Source organism: Xenopus laevis, chromosome 5S (assembly GCF_017654675.1).
Source record: "Xenopus laevis strain J_2021 chromosome 5S, Xenopus_laevis_v10.1, whole genome shotgun sequence".
NCBI classification, from domain to species: Eukaryota; Metazoa; Chordata; class Amphibia; order Anura; family Pipidae; genus Xenopus; species Xenopus laevis.
In genome coordinates this window covers 136860781-136876207 of record NC_054380.1, presented here as the reverse complement: position 1 = coordinate 136876207, position 15427 = coordinate 136860781, and the positions used below count along the sequence as shown (strand labels likewise).

The 15427-nt window shown below is 43.0% G+C and overlaps 1 protein-coding gene across 1 annotated transcript in view; it reads right to left on the bottom strand.

Annotated features, from left to right (window-relative positions):
- Window positions 1-7967, bottom strand: part of paqr8.S (progestin and adipoQ receptor family member VIII S homeolog) — a 31441-nt gene extending 23474 nt beyond the window's left edge. The window contains exon 1 of the mRNA XM_018266010.2: window positions 7750-7967. The gene's annotated coding sequence lies outside the window, so the exon portion shown is untranslated. The remainder of the gene's footprint in view (window positions 1-7749) is intronic.
- Between the last annotated feature and the right edge of the window lie 7460 nt (window positions 7968-15427).

Genomic DNA, 15427 nt, shown 5'->3' with positions numbered 1-15427 from the left:
AAATTTGCACCTGGGCAAATACCCATGGCAGCCAATCAAATGTTTGCTTTTATTGTTCAACCTGCAGCTGGTTGAAAAGAAAGTCACTGATAGGTTGCTATGGGTTACTGCCCATGTGCAAATTTGACCAGTGTTTATAAATGAGCCCCAGTGTCTAGAGCTGTTTACTGAAGTATGGAATAGGATTCTAAAGAAAAAATATAGTGCTCTAGCTTGCACCGTTGTGGCTAATCTATTGGCAATAAACTGCCTTGGTCGTTTTCCTTCTCCTTTAAAGGATCACAAATCAGCAGGAACAGCCCACATTTGCTCAAAGCATTGAGAGAGAGAGACACCATAGAGCTTTTCTATCAATATAAAACACGCAGGTTGGTACTACTTTCTGTGCTATAATGATTGAGGGATATGTTTGTATGTATGAGTTCCTGTATATGGCGCCACATTATAAATTGAGGCATATTTTGTGTTTCAATCTCAAAAATGTATTTTAATTGCATTTCAGTCATTTACATTATAACATTGCCTGTAATCATTATGTACAAAGAAAAAAACATTTGGCTCAGTCCCCAAGGTATAAAATAAAGTTAACGGCTCACCCAATGCAGAGTGGGACCCAGGTGTAAAAACCCTTGGTCTATCGTTGCAGGGTGTAGCTTTAACCAGTATCTAGCATTCAAATTTTAAATATCCACGGCAATCTTGTATGGATGGAAACTCACCGAAGATGTTGGGTGGCCCGGGTGCAGTGCCCCGAACCCATAGCTGGGGGAGTGACTCAATGTAGATAGCGAAGAAGCACGCACTCCATGGGCCAGTCGATATGATAAAAAGTCTTTATTCAAAAAACAGTGAAAACAATGAAAGGTTTCATTGTTTTAGCTGTTTTTTGAATAAAGACTTTTTATCATATCGACTGGCCCATGGAGTGCGTGCTTCTTCACTATCTACATCTGTAATCATTATGGCTTCTTATATTTTCCTTTACTTGTTACCCAAAGCCTCAATGTGCATTTCCATTTCACAGTTTGTAACTAAAGTGATACCGGCATGTTTAAAAATACTTTATATCAGTGATACCCAACCAGTGGCTCCGAGCACCATGTTGCTCTCCAACTCTTTGCATGTTGCTTCCAGTGGCCTCAAAGCAGATGCATATTTTTCAATTTCTGGTTTGGATGAAAGCTTTAGTTGCATAAAAACCAGTTGTACTGCCAAACAGAGCCTTCTGTATGCTTCCACATAGGGGCTACCAATAGCCAATTATATCCCATATTTGGCACCACCGGAACTTTTTGCATGCTCCCCAACTTTTTTTTACATTTAAATGTGGCTCACAGTTAAAAAAGTTTGGGGATCCCTGCCTTATATTGTAACAAGCCTGGACTTAAAGCATTGTGGATGAAACAAATGGAGAACTGTGCCAATTATTGTACTGGTGTCCTCGTGCAAATGTCCAACTATACAGGCAGTTTTCATTTACATAAGAAATCAAAACTCCTAAGTGCCACCATCTTTTTATATTGTGTCTAAATCCCTCAATAAGCATAAGCTGCCTTGATTGTGTTTCTCTTATAGGGCTCTGATATACAGCTGAGAGAAGGGTAGAAATCAGAATGTAGGAGAGAAGGGTAGAAATCAGAATGTAGGAGAGAAGGGTAGAAATCAGAATGTAGGAGAGAAGAGTAGAAATGAGAATATGGGAGAGAAGGTTGGAAAGACTATGGGAGAGAGGTAGAAATCAGAATGTAGGAGAGAAGGGTAGAAATCAGAATGTAGGAGAGAAGGGTAGAAATCAGAATGTAGGAGAGAAGAGTAGAAATGAGAATGTGGGAGAGAAGGGTGGAAAGACTATGGGAGAGAGGTAGAAATCAGAATGTAGGAGAGAAGAGTAGAAATCAGAATGTAGCAGAGAAGGGTAGAAATCAGAATGTAGGAGAGAAGAGTAGAAATCAGAATGTAGGAGAGAAGAGTAGAAATCAGAATGTAGGAGAGAAGGGTAGAAATCAGAATGTGGGAGAGAAGGGTGGAAAGACTGTGGGAGAGATAGGCAGAAATTAGAATGTGGGAGAGAAGGGTGGAAATCAAACTTTGAGAAGGGTGGAAAGACTGTAGGAGAGAAGGGTAGAAATCAGATTGTAGGAGAGAAGGGTAGAAATCAGAATGTAGGAGTGTAGGATGGAAATCAGAATGTAGGAGAGAAGGGTGAAAATCAGACTGTGAGAAGGGTGGAAAGACTGTAGGAGAGAAGGGTAGAAATCAGAAAGGTAGGAGAGAAGGGTAGAAATCAGAATGTTGGAGAGAAGGGTGGAAATCAAACTGTGAGAAGGGTGGAAAGACTGTAGGAGAGAAGGGTAGAAATCAGAAAGGTAGGAGAGAAGGGTAGAAATCAGAATGTAGGAGTGTAGGATGGAAATCAGAATGTAGGAGAGAAGGGTGAAAATCAGACTGTGAGAAGGGTGGAAAGACTGTAGGAGAGAAGGGTAGAAATCAGATTGTAGGAGAGAAGGGTAGAAATCAGAAAGGTAGGAGAGAAGGGTGAAAATCAGACTGTGAGAAGGGTGGAAAGACTGTAGGAGAGAAGGGTAGAAATCAGAATGTAGGAGAGAAGGGTCGAAATCAGAAGAGCAACAAAGTGTAAGGGTAAAACCCCACAAGCTCTTTTGTAGGATGTGTCGGATTGACAAAACGCATCTGAAAAGTCTGATGTAGTTGCATGGGTCTAAATATAATAGGACTGATACAAAAATCTGATGCATAAACTACATGTACAATTTTGCATCCAGCACGACTGTCGGATGTTGAAAATACTTTTTTCTCATTAAAATATATTGACTGTCAGATGGAAACACAAAAACTCCATCCTACTTCATCTGATCCGACTTTGGTAGGAACTCCACGGTGCAGCTCGAGCCGACACATCGCAACGCATGCAAAGTGTCAGATGTTCTAAAGATACAGGTAGTGAAGGAGAAATCGCAGGTAAGAACTACTTATATTCAACTGTCGGATGAAAACGCAGCATGCAACGGCGGCACGAGCCACACCGTGGAGTTCCTACCAAAGTCGGATCAGATGAAGTAGGATGGAGTCTTTGTGTTCCCTTTACATTCTAGCCTAGGGGTGTCAGATTTTGCAGCATCCTACAAAATCTTGTGCTGTTGCATGGAGGATCAGATTAAATCTGACCCACAAAGTCTGATGAAAAGCATTCAAGGAGTTTTACCCTTAGGGTAGGACTACATGGACGTTTTCGGCTCGATCCGACGCACTGCAACAAAACGTCGGCGTCAAATCGATTGCGACGGAACTAAGGTAAGTGAACGCATTGTCGGATGGTGTCGCATCGCTGATCTGACGCAACACGACTGTCGGATGCAGACGTTGCCTGCTGCGTCTGCATCCAACAGTCGTGTCGAGTCGGATCAAGGCTGCGACTTCATCCGACATTTCCATTACTTACCTTATTTCCGGTGCATGTGGTCTGATGCCGGTGTTTTGTTGCAGCGCGTCGGATTGTGCCAAAAACATCCATGTAGTCCTACCCTTAGGTTGCATCTAGCATGACCCAGCTTTCCAGCATGCAGGTGGGTAGTGAGCAAGAATATACAGGGGTCCATTTACACAGTTCATAAGAGCGCACCCAAAGTGGGTAGCAGGTGCAGACCTCAGTGTCAGGGGGCACAAGCTCAGTGGTAAGTAGTGGGCCCCATTGCAGCCTGTATCTCTGCTGCTCCCAAACTTGCATGTCTGAATGAATCACAAGTTAAGGTCCCCATACACAAGCAGATATAAATTGCTGACAGATTAAGTTGACAGCTTATTGGGCAGTGTATGGGGGGCCTCTGACGGGCTTCCCTGACTGATATCTGGCTGAAAGTTGGCTAAAGGTGGCCATACACGGATAGATCCGCTCGTTTGGCGATGTCGCCAAACGAGCGGATCTCCCTCCGATATGCCCACCTTGAGGTGGGCAATATCGGGCTGATCCGATCGTGGGCCCTAGGGCCCAACGATCGATCCTAGCGTTCGCCAAACGGGCGGTCGGATCGCGGGACCGCATCAACGAACAGATGCGGCCGCGATCCGACGGGATTTTTAATCCCATCCGATCGAGATCTGGCCGACTTTCGGCCAGATCTCGATCGGGGAAGCCCGTCGGGGGCCCCCATACACGGGCCAATAAGCTGCCGACACGGTCTGTCAGCAGCTTTTATCGGCCCGTGTATGGCCACCTTAAATGTCGATCGGGCAGGGTCAACCATCCCGTCAGATCGAGGATTCCACCGGTCCTTAATCTGACCGCCCGTATTCTGCTCAGATCAGCCCGATATCGCCCACCTCAAGGTATGCGTATCAGCTCGATCCGCTCGTTTGGCGACCTCACTAATACAGTATATATATATATATATATATATATATATATATATTGGTGTTCACTGATCTGAACAGAAGTCTTATGTGACTGAACAGGAAAGGGAGATTTATGAATTGAAATGTATGGAGTTATTTAACACATTAAAACAGGTGCCTTCATTTAGGGTCAGGTTTCATGTGACACTATGTGACCTGACTGAATCCAGACTCTTGGACTATTTACAACCCACCCTAATTCATTGTATTATCTCTACAATTGATCTCTCTCTATCTGTAACTCCCTAATTTATTGCCCATGAACACATTTCACTGATCTAACAGAATATATGCTGTGCCTTTCCAGCTTTCATTTGTATTTTGCCTTACAAGGGGCCTTGGTGCTCCGAAAGCTTGCAATGTATTTTTATTGTTAGCCAATGTAGGTATCACTTTTACATTACTTTTTGTATTTGTTTGTTTTTTTATTGGTTATCTCTGATTCTAAAACCATATCTAGAACAGCAACAGAACAGAAAGTAAGTTGGCACAGTCATATGCGCACCATGAAATACACTCCCCCAGGCAGGCATTATAAAATGTTACACTAATCTTTTAAAGGAGAAGGAAAGTCGTCTTGCACTTTGGGGTGCCAAATATTAGGCACTCCCAAGTGATTGTATTTACTTAGCTGGGGTTATACCAGTGAGCACCGCAGAGAGATCCTCTTCTTTCTTCAAATTTCCCGGGGCAAACGTATGCGCATTAGAACGAAATAGACGACTTTTTAGTTAAAGTTTGGCTTTTACTCTCTATTGCACATGTGCAGCCGTGCAAAGAAAGAGTCAGACGGAAGAGGATCTCTCCACGGTGCTCACTGGTATAACTCCGGCCCGGTGCAGTTTTCTGCTGATAGGAGCCCAGGGTTTCAGGTAAGTCAATACAATCAGTAATAAAACCAAACATAATTAATACCTTGGGAATATGCTGTCAAGTCTGTTTGAGGGTTTTTAGATGATCTAGTGGTAACCGAATATTCAATTGTAGGCTTTCTTTTTGTGGTTTTGAGTGTTTAGGGACACTTTTGTGGCTTTTAAATAACTTCTACTTGTCTCCCTCAGCCACCTCCCAAGTCAGGCATTCACACCACATTCTGGTTTGTAAGACCACATCAGTGCAAAACTGCTTGGGAATCATGACACTAAAGAGTAAAAGTGCTCTTTTAATGCTCATGTTTACAGAACGTTAAAGGGTGGAGATATAGGGCACTTCCCTCACCATTTTCTTTTTGGAGAAAAAGCTGTCTTAAAAAATAATTATTGTCTGACTGGTCCTACAGCCTTGCTGTTTGGCCCTGTGTTTGGCTCCATAGGGCAGTGTCCCCATGTCCAGCATTTTTTAGATGCTCCATAAAGCTGGTACCATCCCACTGTCGATGATCTGACTAACACAGAGCATTAGTAATGCATTACATTGGAAAAGCAGCATTGTGTTCATGAGGGGCCAGAGGGGGGAGTCACACATACAAGCACCCCCTGGCAGACCCGGACTGGCAATCTTTGGGTTCTGGCAAATGCCAGAGGGGCTGCTGTAAAGCCCCATAGACAGTCACTATTTAGTGGGCTGGTGGAGGACTATTTGGGTCTCTGTGTACTTGGAATGCCAGGGCCTATTTTGACTCCAGACCTGCCCGCTGGTGAAGACTGGGAAAGAAGTGGTGCTTGAATAAGTACAAATGGATATGATTTTGCAGTCGTTAGTGCTCTTGCACTTTTCCCCCTGGTATTTCTAAATTGTCCCTTCTTCACCAAGTCGGACACCCCAGCATGACCCATGATCAGTACCAGCTGCACAATAACAGCCATTCAGTTGCCTATATTTCTTGTCTTCTATAAGCTCCATCTGCAATCGAACCTTTGCACTAAGCAAAAACTCACTATCAGTCCTCTTTATGGGGCAAATTGACCAACCTCCGAAAATTCGCCAGCAACGGCTTCGCTCACAGCGCAACACTTAGCCAGGTGTAGATTCGCCAGGACAACACCAATTCACTAAAATCCGAAGTTGCATCCAGGGCACCAAACACTGGTGAAGTTGCACTAGCGTTACTGCGCCAAGCAAAGCAAAGTTGCGATATCATTGGCTAATTTGCATACGGCGGGAAGTTAAAGTTGAATGGACGTATATGTTGCAACAAATAAATTACATTACACAAACCCGGGAAACTTTAATAAGGACAATAGAGTTGTTATATTGCCCTACACATGAGCCCAGTGTATAGTTTATGTGCCATATGTTAGGAAATGTAGGGGGGAAGCCGGTTACCCCCCCAAAAAAATTACGATCTTTTGCAGACTATCACCCTGAAAAAGGAAAAGTCGCCAGGTTTTTTGGAACTTAGAAAAATTTAAACTATTTTTTGAGGAAGTCCTATCTACTTTATTGCACTTCGCCTGGTCTGAGGTGGTGAAGGCAAGTCTGGCGCAAGAGGTAACGTTCAGTAAAATCCGCATCTTAGTAAATTTGCATAGTTACGTCCATTCGCCAGAGCGCAAATTCGCCAGGCGTGAAGAAGCGAAGTACCGCTAGAGTCTATCTCCTTCGTTAGCGAAGTTACGCCAGCGACCATTAGTAAATCGGCAAAGTACCGAAATGACGTCACGCTGGCGAATTTTTGCCTTTAGTAAATTTGCCCCTATATCTGATGCACAAGTCCTACACCAAAAATCACCTCAATTCTGTACTGAGCAATAACTCACCCTCAGTCCCGTATATACAGTATCTCCTACACAAGTTCTACACCGAAATGCAACTCAAGTTAGGTCCAAAGCAGTCTCCTAAATATCTTCTGCACAAGTCATACACCCAACAGCAACTCAAATGATGTACATCTGAACATTAAATCTCAATCCCCTAAATATTTCCTGCACCAGTCACATACCCCAGCTGCAACTGAGGTTCCACACCTTGTACCTATTTCCCAACTGCACAGGTGTCTGGTATAATAAAGTAATCATAAGAATGTCAGGCAACTGACAAGCTAAATCTCACACCCACTTAACAATTTTGGTGATACTAGTAAAGGACTTCACCAGGGCAAGTCAGTTATTGGGAGGCGGCTGTTGTACAGACCCAGGCTTTATAGATACACCAGAAAGCTCAATGAGAAGCTCCATTGTCAAAGAGGCTCTGCAGCAGCTCCCAGCAGTATCTCTACCCCATCTTGCTTGTTTTACTATGATTTCTTCCTCAGTGAGCAGCCGACGGAGGCAATTAAAGCCTAGACTAATGAACTCTAAATAACATGCATTGCTGAAGAGCAAAGAGGTTCAAGTTGTTGCCTCCTATCTCTGTACCATCCACATTGCAGGGTGTGAAAGTGAAATAAAAGTATTGTACCTTGCTTAGCGTGTCCCCTTTATCACTGGGCGAGATCCTCCTGGGGCTGCTTCTTCTTTAAAGTGCCGCTCACATTGCACAACGGGCTCGGAATATTCGGCCAGAGAGGGATCACAAACAGGGTGTGTTTATGAGAAGTGAGTGAGAGGAGATGGGAGGAGAGAACAAGCACAGAGGAGCCACATCAGTAGCACAAATACACAATACAGCTCTGCACATTATCCGCCTGACACCCACCCGGCCCACCGGCCACAACTCTCTCCGTGTATCACATCAGTATCAGGGATACAAACAAGCTGCAACTCTCTCCATGTATCACATGCGTATCAGGGAACTCTCTCCATGTATCACATCAGTATGAGGGATATACATAGGGTTGCCATCTGGCCGGTATTTTACTGGCCTGGCTGGTAAAAATGATGGTTGATCCCAATGTTATTAATAGAGAAAAATTATAAATATATTTTTTTTTCCGGAAAAGGTGGCAACCCTAGATATACACAGGCTGCAAATCTCTCCATGTATCATATCAGTATCAGGGAACTGTCTCCATGTTTCACGTCAGTATAAGAGATACACAAAAACTGCAATTCTCTCCATGTATCACATCAGTATCAGGGATCTCTCTCCCTGTTTCACAACTGTATCAGGGATACAAACAAGCTTACACTCTCTCCATGTATCACATCAGTATCAGAGACACACACAGACTGCAGTTCTCTCCATGTATCATATCAGTAGTTTACTGTCACAATACATTGATTTTAACAGTAATTTGCCTGATAACCACAGTGGGGTTCATAGGTGCCCAGAGGAAAATTTACTTTCTGGGCTCCCACCCAGTGTATGACTCCAGCGGGTAGCAGTGGATGCCAGCAGGAGTGGGATAGTGGGGGTGTGGGTAATTGGGCATTGACCCCGGTGGGTAGAGAGGAATGTTATTTTGCCAGTGGGGCCCTGAATGCACAATGGCTGAATGCACAATGGCAAACAGGTGGCACTTTATACCTGACACCCTCCCTACAATGGAAACAGCACTTCAGATGATCAGCGGCACAAATACGGAGAGGTTTGCCAGTCTGCTATATTTATATGACAGAACACGTGATGCTGGTTTAACACTTCTCATGTTTATTACTGAATTCAGTCCTGGGCAGAGGTTGTACAGGGTTATGATGAAAGTCAAGGATTAATATGGACATTTCTTAGCCAATGAGGCTGCTGTGTCATTATTTTTTATTATCATTATAGTCTGAGCTGGCCATATACATATAACCAGAAATAGTCAGGAAATTTGGCTGATTTTGACCATACTTCCTAAGTGCCTTGGCATTTACCCCAGGTCAGAGTGGATTTGGGAATGGCTATTGGATCATATCTAGATCTCATTTGCCAATGCACAAAACTGAGGGGTAATTGGTGGTATTTAGGAGCAGATATACTACAGGTATTCTACATAGGGTTACCACCTGGCCCGTACATTACCAGCCTGGCCAGTAAAAATGATGGTTGATCCCAATGTTATTAATAGGGAAAAAACCTAAATATATAGGAAGGCTGTATATTTTTCCAAAAAAGGTGGCAACCCTAATTCTGCACCATGAGTGCACAGCTTCTTCCTTGTACTCCGCTGCCTGATTTCAGGTGGTGTGGCAGTTTTATAGGGGGAGGTGGCTTACTGGAAAGTGGGCAGGGTTTGGGGCAGATTGGGCACTTATCTTTGTGAGCTGTCAGCAGGGTCTGCCTCAGAGCCCCCCTCCCTGCGCCTGTGCACGTTGTGTTCTCCGGGGCCGTGGCCCACCATGGCTACTGCCTCAGGGACCCTCTGCGCCGTCTGTGTGTGCATAATTCCGTGTGCACACCTGCACTAGGGTTGCCACCTTTTCTTAAAGTTTTTACCTGCTGGGGGGGCGGGAACAAAATGGGCATTCCGTGATGGAAAAAGAGGGCGGAGCCACATTGCGTGATGGCCAGAAGGCCGAAAAAACTTAAGTTTTAAGCAAATTGGGGGCGGGCCAAGGGCTTTTTTTAAGGGTATTACAAATTTACCGGCAACTACACTGTCGGTAAATTTGTAATACCGGCCCTGGCCTTGGCAGGTTTTTTAACGGCTAGGCCAGTAAAATACCGGCACACGCTGTGTTTTTCGGGCCAGCGGCAGAAGTGCAGGAGCGTATGGGTGCAGATCTTGGCTGACGGGACCCGCAAGAAGACCAGGCCCTGTATTAGTTAATCATGGCATCTGTTGGTGAAAGGGTTAATAAAGCACATTCAGTAGAGTTGCACAGGTAGGGAGCAACGTTCTGCACCCTGAGGCTTGATCCTCTGCAAGTGTAACAACTAGATTGTGTCGGCCCCCCCAAAATCCCAAACACTGCAGCTATATTTATACTTTGCACTTTGTAGATCTGAGTCCTCAGCAGCAATGGGGTTTCCTTGCCACCAGAACAACATATAAAGTAAATGTTACAGGAGTTAAATAAATGAGAAAGAGTTGGGCCTGGACATGCTGTGAGGTTGTTTGGTTCCCTTACAGACCAGCCCAAGTCCTCCTTTGCTGTACATTAGCCTGGTAACAATAATTCTTAAAGGAACAGTAACACCAAAAAAAAAAAAGTTTTTTTTAAAGGAAATATAGTTTATATAAACTATAGTAGTACTTATCTGTTATCTACTGTGTATCCTGTGCTTGAATGACTGCCCCATGGCTACACAGCAGCTTGTTTATATAAGCTATAGTAGTACTTATCTGTTATCTACTGTGTATCCTGTGCTTGAATGGCTGCCCCCATGGCTACACAGCAGCTTGTTTATATCAACTATAGTAGTACTTATCTGTTATCTACTGTGTATCCTATGCTTGAATGGCTGCCCCATGGCTACACAGCAGCTTGTTTATATAAACTATAGTAGTACTTATCTGTTATCTACTGTGTATCCTGTGCTTGAATGGCTGCCTCCATGGCTACACAGCAGCTTGTTTATATAAATTATAGTAGTACTTATCTGTTATCTACTGTGTATCCTGTGCTTGAATGGCTGCCTCCATGGCTACAGAGCAGCTTGTTTATATAAACTATAGTAGTACTTATCTGTTATCTACTGTGTATCCTGTGCTTGAATGGCTGCCCCCATGGCTACACAGCAGCTAGTTTATATAAACTATAGTAGTACTTATCTGTTATCTACTGTGTATCCTGTGCTTGAATGGCTGCCCCCATGGCTACACAGCAGCTTGTTTATATCAACTATAGTAGTACTTATCTGTTATCTACTGTGTATCCTGTGCTTGAATGGCCGCCCCCATGGCTACACAGCAGCTTGTTTATATTAACTATAATAGTCTTTCTGAAGCAAACACCTCATTTTACCAGTGCAGGGCAACACTACGTTATTTCATTACTTAAAAAAAAAACTTTTTTGATGTTACGGATCCTTTAACTTAAAACCGCTTTAATTTTTTGGTGTTACTGTTCCTTTAATAGCAACGTGAACACCAACAGTGAATACAGAAAACGGAGATAGGAAGGATGGGAGGAAATGTTTTTAATTAGGATGCCATAATTAGCTTCCTTTCTGGAGACAAGGATCATGGAGACACAGGGCTGTACAGGAATGCTTTTCACCCCTTCCCTTTATGAGCAGAAAGTATAAGATTATAGAGTAGAAAATATTCGCTGTATTCTGATGTGCAGTGAACAACAGGAGATGCAATATCTATTTTATATATATATATATATATATATATATATATATATATATATATATATATATATATATATATATATATATATATATATATATATATATATATATATATATATATAAAGACATTGTGTATAGACAATACAACAGTGTGTGACAATGGGACTTCACATGGAGCCTCGTCCCTTCCAGCCGTGTATATACATTACAGCCGGATAATAATCAAGAAAAGGTCTCCTTTCTCTTGACACTCCTAAAAAACACCCTATAGCTCAATATATGTATTAAAAATATGTTTTTTTTTTTTTACTTTTTACAAACAACAGATATTGCAACACTGAAAAACACACAATGGCAGTGAGCCAATCAGAAATAACCTGAAATCTGCTGTGAAGCGTCCTGATCAGATCAGATAATGGGGCCCTATACTAATTAGTTAACAGCCCCTTCCCCCAGGGAAACTGAGTTTTTGACTCTGGATGGAGGGCCCTGGCAACTAAAAAATAATGATCCCATATATAGCATGCTTTCTCATTCCCAGTGACCCTGATCCACCCAGGTTGCCCGTTTTCCTAAAGAACCAACTTTATGCGACTTTGTAAAATGAAGCAATTTGTATGCCATCCTGACGGGGATTCGCATTCTTGCCTGCAGGAAGGCATTTGGGGCGACTGATCTCCCCGTCTGCCACCACCCTAAATGTAAGAGCACACCTGGAGATTCGGGGGGAGACACATCGCCTCTTCTTTGGGGCAACTAATCTCCCCAGACTGCTTCCCCGTGTCGTCCATCTGATTCTGGGCAACTAAATCTCCCCGAATCTCCAGGTGTGCCCTTACCCTTATATCTACCAGGGAGCTGTTTTCTGGTTACCTTCCCATTGTTCTGCTGATGGACTGTGGGGAAAGGGGGGTGATATCACTCAGTGTCGGACTGGCCCACCAGGATACCAGGATAATTCCCGGTGGGCCAAGGTTTCAGTGGGCCCTTTTGCTCACCCAACTCTTTGCCTTTACAACAGCAATTGCCCCATTTCTATATGAGAATAAAGAAACAAAATAGAGGGAGATACTGATGATAATATTTGAGGAGAAGTGATTAAAAGAATAAAGAAAGTGAATGACAAGGAAGGAAAACTAGTTTGGAGAGTGGGCCTGCGGCCAATGGCTTTCTGATGGGCCAAGGCACCCCAGTAAAACACTGATATCACTCCAACTTGCAGTACAGCAGTAAAGAGTGACTGAAGTTTATCTGAGCACAAGTCCCATGACTGTGGGCACCTGGGAAACTGACATTATGTCTAGCCCCATGTCAGATTTCAAAAATTAAATATAAAAAAAATCAGTTTGCTCTTTTGAAAAATGAATTTCAGTGCAGAATTCTGCTGGAGTGGCACTCACTACTAAAAGGGGTTGTTCACCTTCAAACAACTAGTTGTTTTCAGATAGATCACCTGAAATAATGACTTTTTCCAATTAAATTCAATTTTCTATGTGTCACCGTTTTTCTAATATTTAAGAGTAAAGTCATACCTCCCAAACTGTCATGTTTTGAGAGGGACAGTCCCGCTTTTGACAGCTCAACCCGCAGTTCTGCTTTTGTACTGGAAAGTCCCAATTTCCCTGCACTGAACAGCCACAAAAGATACAATGTTTCTAACTTAATTGGCCCTTGGCAGAGAGCCCAGAATAGATACTTAAGGTACATTTGGAACATTTTGTCCCTTGGGAGAAGTTAGACTCACAGTTTAAAAGGCAATTTACCTTCATTAGTAAAACTGTAATAAAACATTAAAACTACAGGAAATGTGTTCAAACTTTCATAGCATGGCAAATTTTGTAAATAGGGGGTGTGGCTGCAAAAAGGTGCGTGGTAAAACAAATTTGCAGAATGTTGGTAGGTATGGTAAAGTGTAATTTTTCACCTTCAAAAGCAGCTCTGGGAGAGGGGGTCGCCGACTCTGTAAACTGTTTTAAATTGATACATTTAGTTGATACATTTCTTATCTTTGTCCCTGCTGAGCAGAATCCCTGAGTTTCATTACAGGCAGCTGTTAGAATTGATACAATAGTTGCTAATACTCCAGAGATGCTGCTGAGAAATAGATCAACTAAGGGGCACATTTACTATGGGTCGAATATCGATGGTTAATTAACCCTCGATATTCGACCATGAAAGTTAAATCCTTCGACTTCGCTTCGAATATCGAAGTCGAAGGATTTACCGCAATTCGTTCGATCGAAGGAAAAATCGATTTTAATCCATCGATCGAACGATTTTCCTTCGCTAAGAAATTGCTAGGAAAGCCTGTGGGGACCTTCCCCAAGCAAAGTGAAGTTATGCTAGCGATGCTTAATTGAAGTTACAATGGAGGAATATGTAGCAGCACTACACAAGCCTGGGAAACCTTCAAAACAGCAAATAAAAATTTTATTTTGCCCCACACATGTGCCCACTGTATAGTTAAGGTGCCATGAGTTAGGAAATGTAGGGGGGAAGGAGGGGAGCCCCAAACATTTTTTTGATCTTTTTCAGCCTATCACCCATAAAAAAAGAAAAAACGCCAGCCAATTTTTAACTTTTAAATTTTAGCAATCCTATCTACTCCATTGCACTTCGCCTGGTCTGAGGTGGTGAAGGAAGTCTGGCGTAAAAGGTAGCGTTCAGAAAAATGTGCGCATCAGTGAATTTGCGTAGTTATGTCCGTTGTGCAAATTCGCCAGGCGTAAGGGTTCGAAGTTTCACTAGCGAATTTACGCCAGTGTCCGTTAGTGAATTGGCTAATTAAGGAAAATGCGCTCTGCTATCAAATTAACGCTAGCGTTAGGTGCCTCGTCCTTTAGTGAATTTGCCCCATAGCCGGAGGCAAGGCAGATTTGCTTTATGAAATAGAGGAATAATAAATTCTAATAATAAATATATTTTTGTTTTGCACAGTAAAATGCTTTCTGGCAACTAATTTGATTTTTTTTCAGACGTACACACAGGCAGGGCCACCATTATGGGGCCCCATACAACATTTTCAAGGGCCCCGCCAATCCGGGCCCCAAAGCCTCACCCCATATCCTGCCCACTCCACACCACAGTTAAAAGACCACACAGACATAAAAAAGGTAACCCCCCCCCCACACACAAGAAGTTATAAAAAGCGATTGATGGTTAGAAGTTAAAAAAAAACTGTGGTGCTAGGGCCCCCCATAAAAGTTTTTTTTTTTTTTAAAAAAAAAAAAAAGCCCCCTTTACAAGTAAAAAACGAATATTTAAAAATAAAAACATTGGTGGCATGGGGCCTATAGAGCATTAAAATAACACATTGGTGATTAAAAAAAATTAAAAAATACACATTGGTGTCAGTAGAATTTACCTTGTGGCTTCAGGACTTTAACTTCGCCTCCTTTCGTGACTTTGGGTCTTTTCGCCGCTTGGGGACTTCGGTTGTTCGGCTTTTCGGCACTTCTGCATTCCGGCTGTTCGGGACTTCAGAAGGGCGGCACTGCTTCAGCACTGTCAAGGGAGGGTCGGCCCTTTCGAAAAGTTCAGCACCCCTTCAGGCCCAGGCCATGTACACTTGTACCCGCTGTGCCCCCTTGATGACGGCCCTGCACACAGGCCTGCTATGGCTTATCAGCACTACACCAATATTGATAATCTATCACAGGCGATGATCAGAAAGCTTTGTCATTAAAGGAGAACTAAACCCTAAAAATAAATGTGGCTAAAAATGTCCTATTTTATATAGTGAACTTATTGCACGAGGCTAAAGTTTGAGCTTGTCAATAGCAGCAATGATCCAGGACTTCAAACTTGTCACAGGGGGTCACCATCTTGGAAAGTGTCTGTGACACTCACATGCTCAGTGGGCTCTGATTGGCTGTTGAGAAGCTAAGCTTAGGGCTCGTCACTAATTATCCAGCAGAAAATGAGCTTCCCTGGCTGTAATATAAGCTGATGCTACAGGTTTGCTGATTATTCA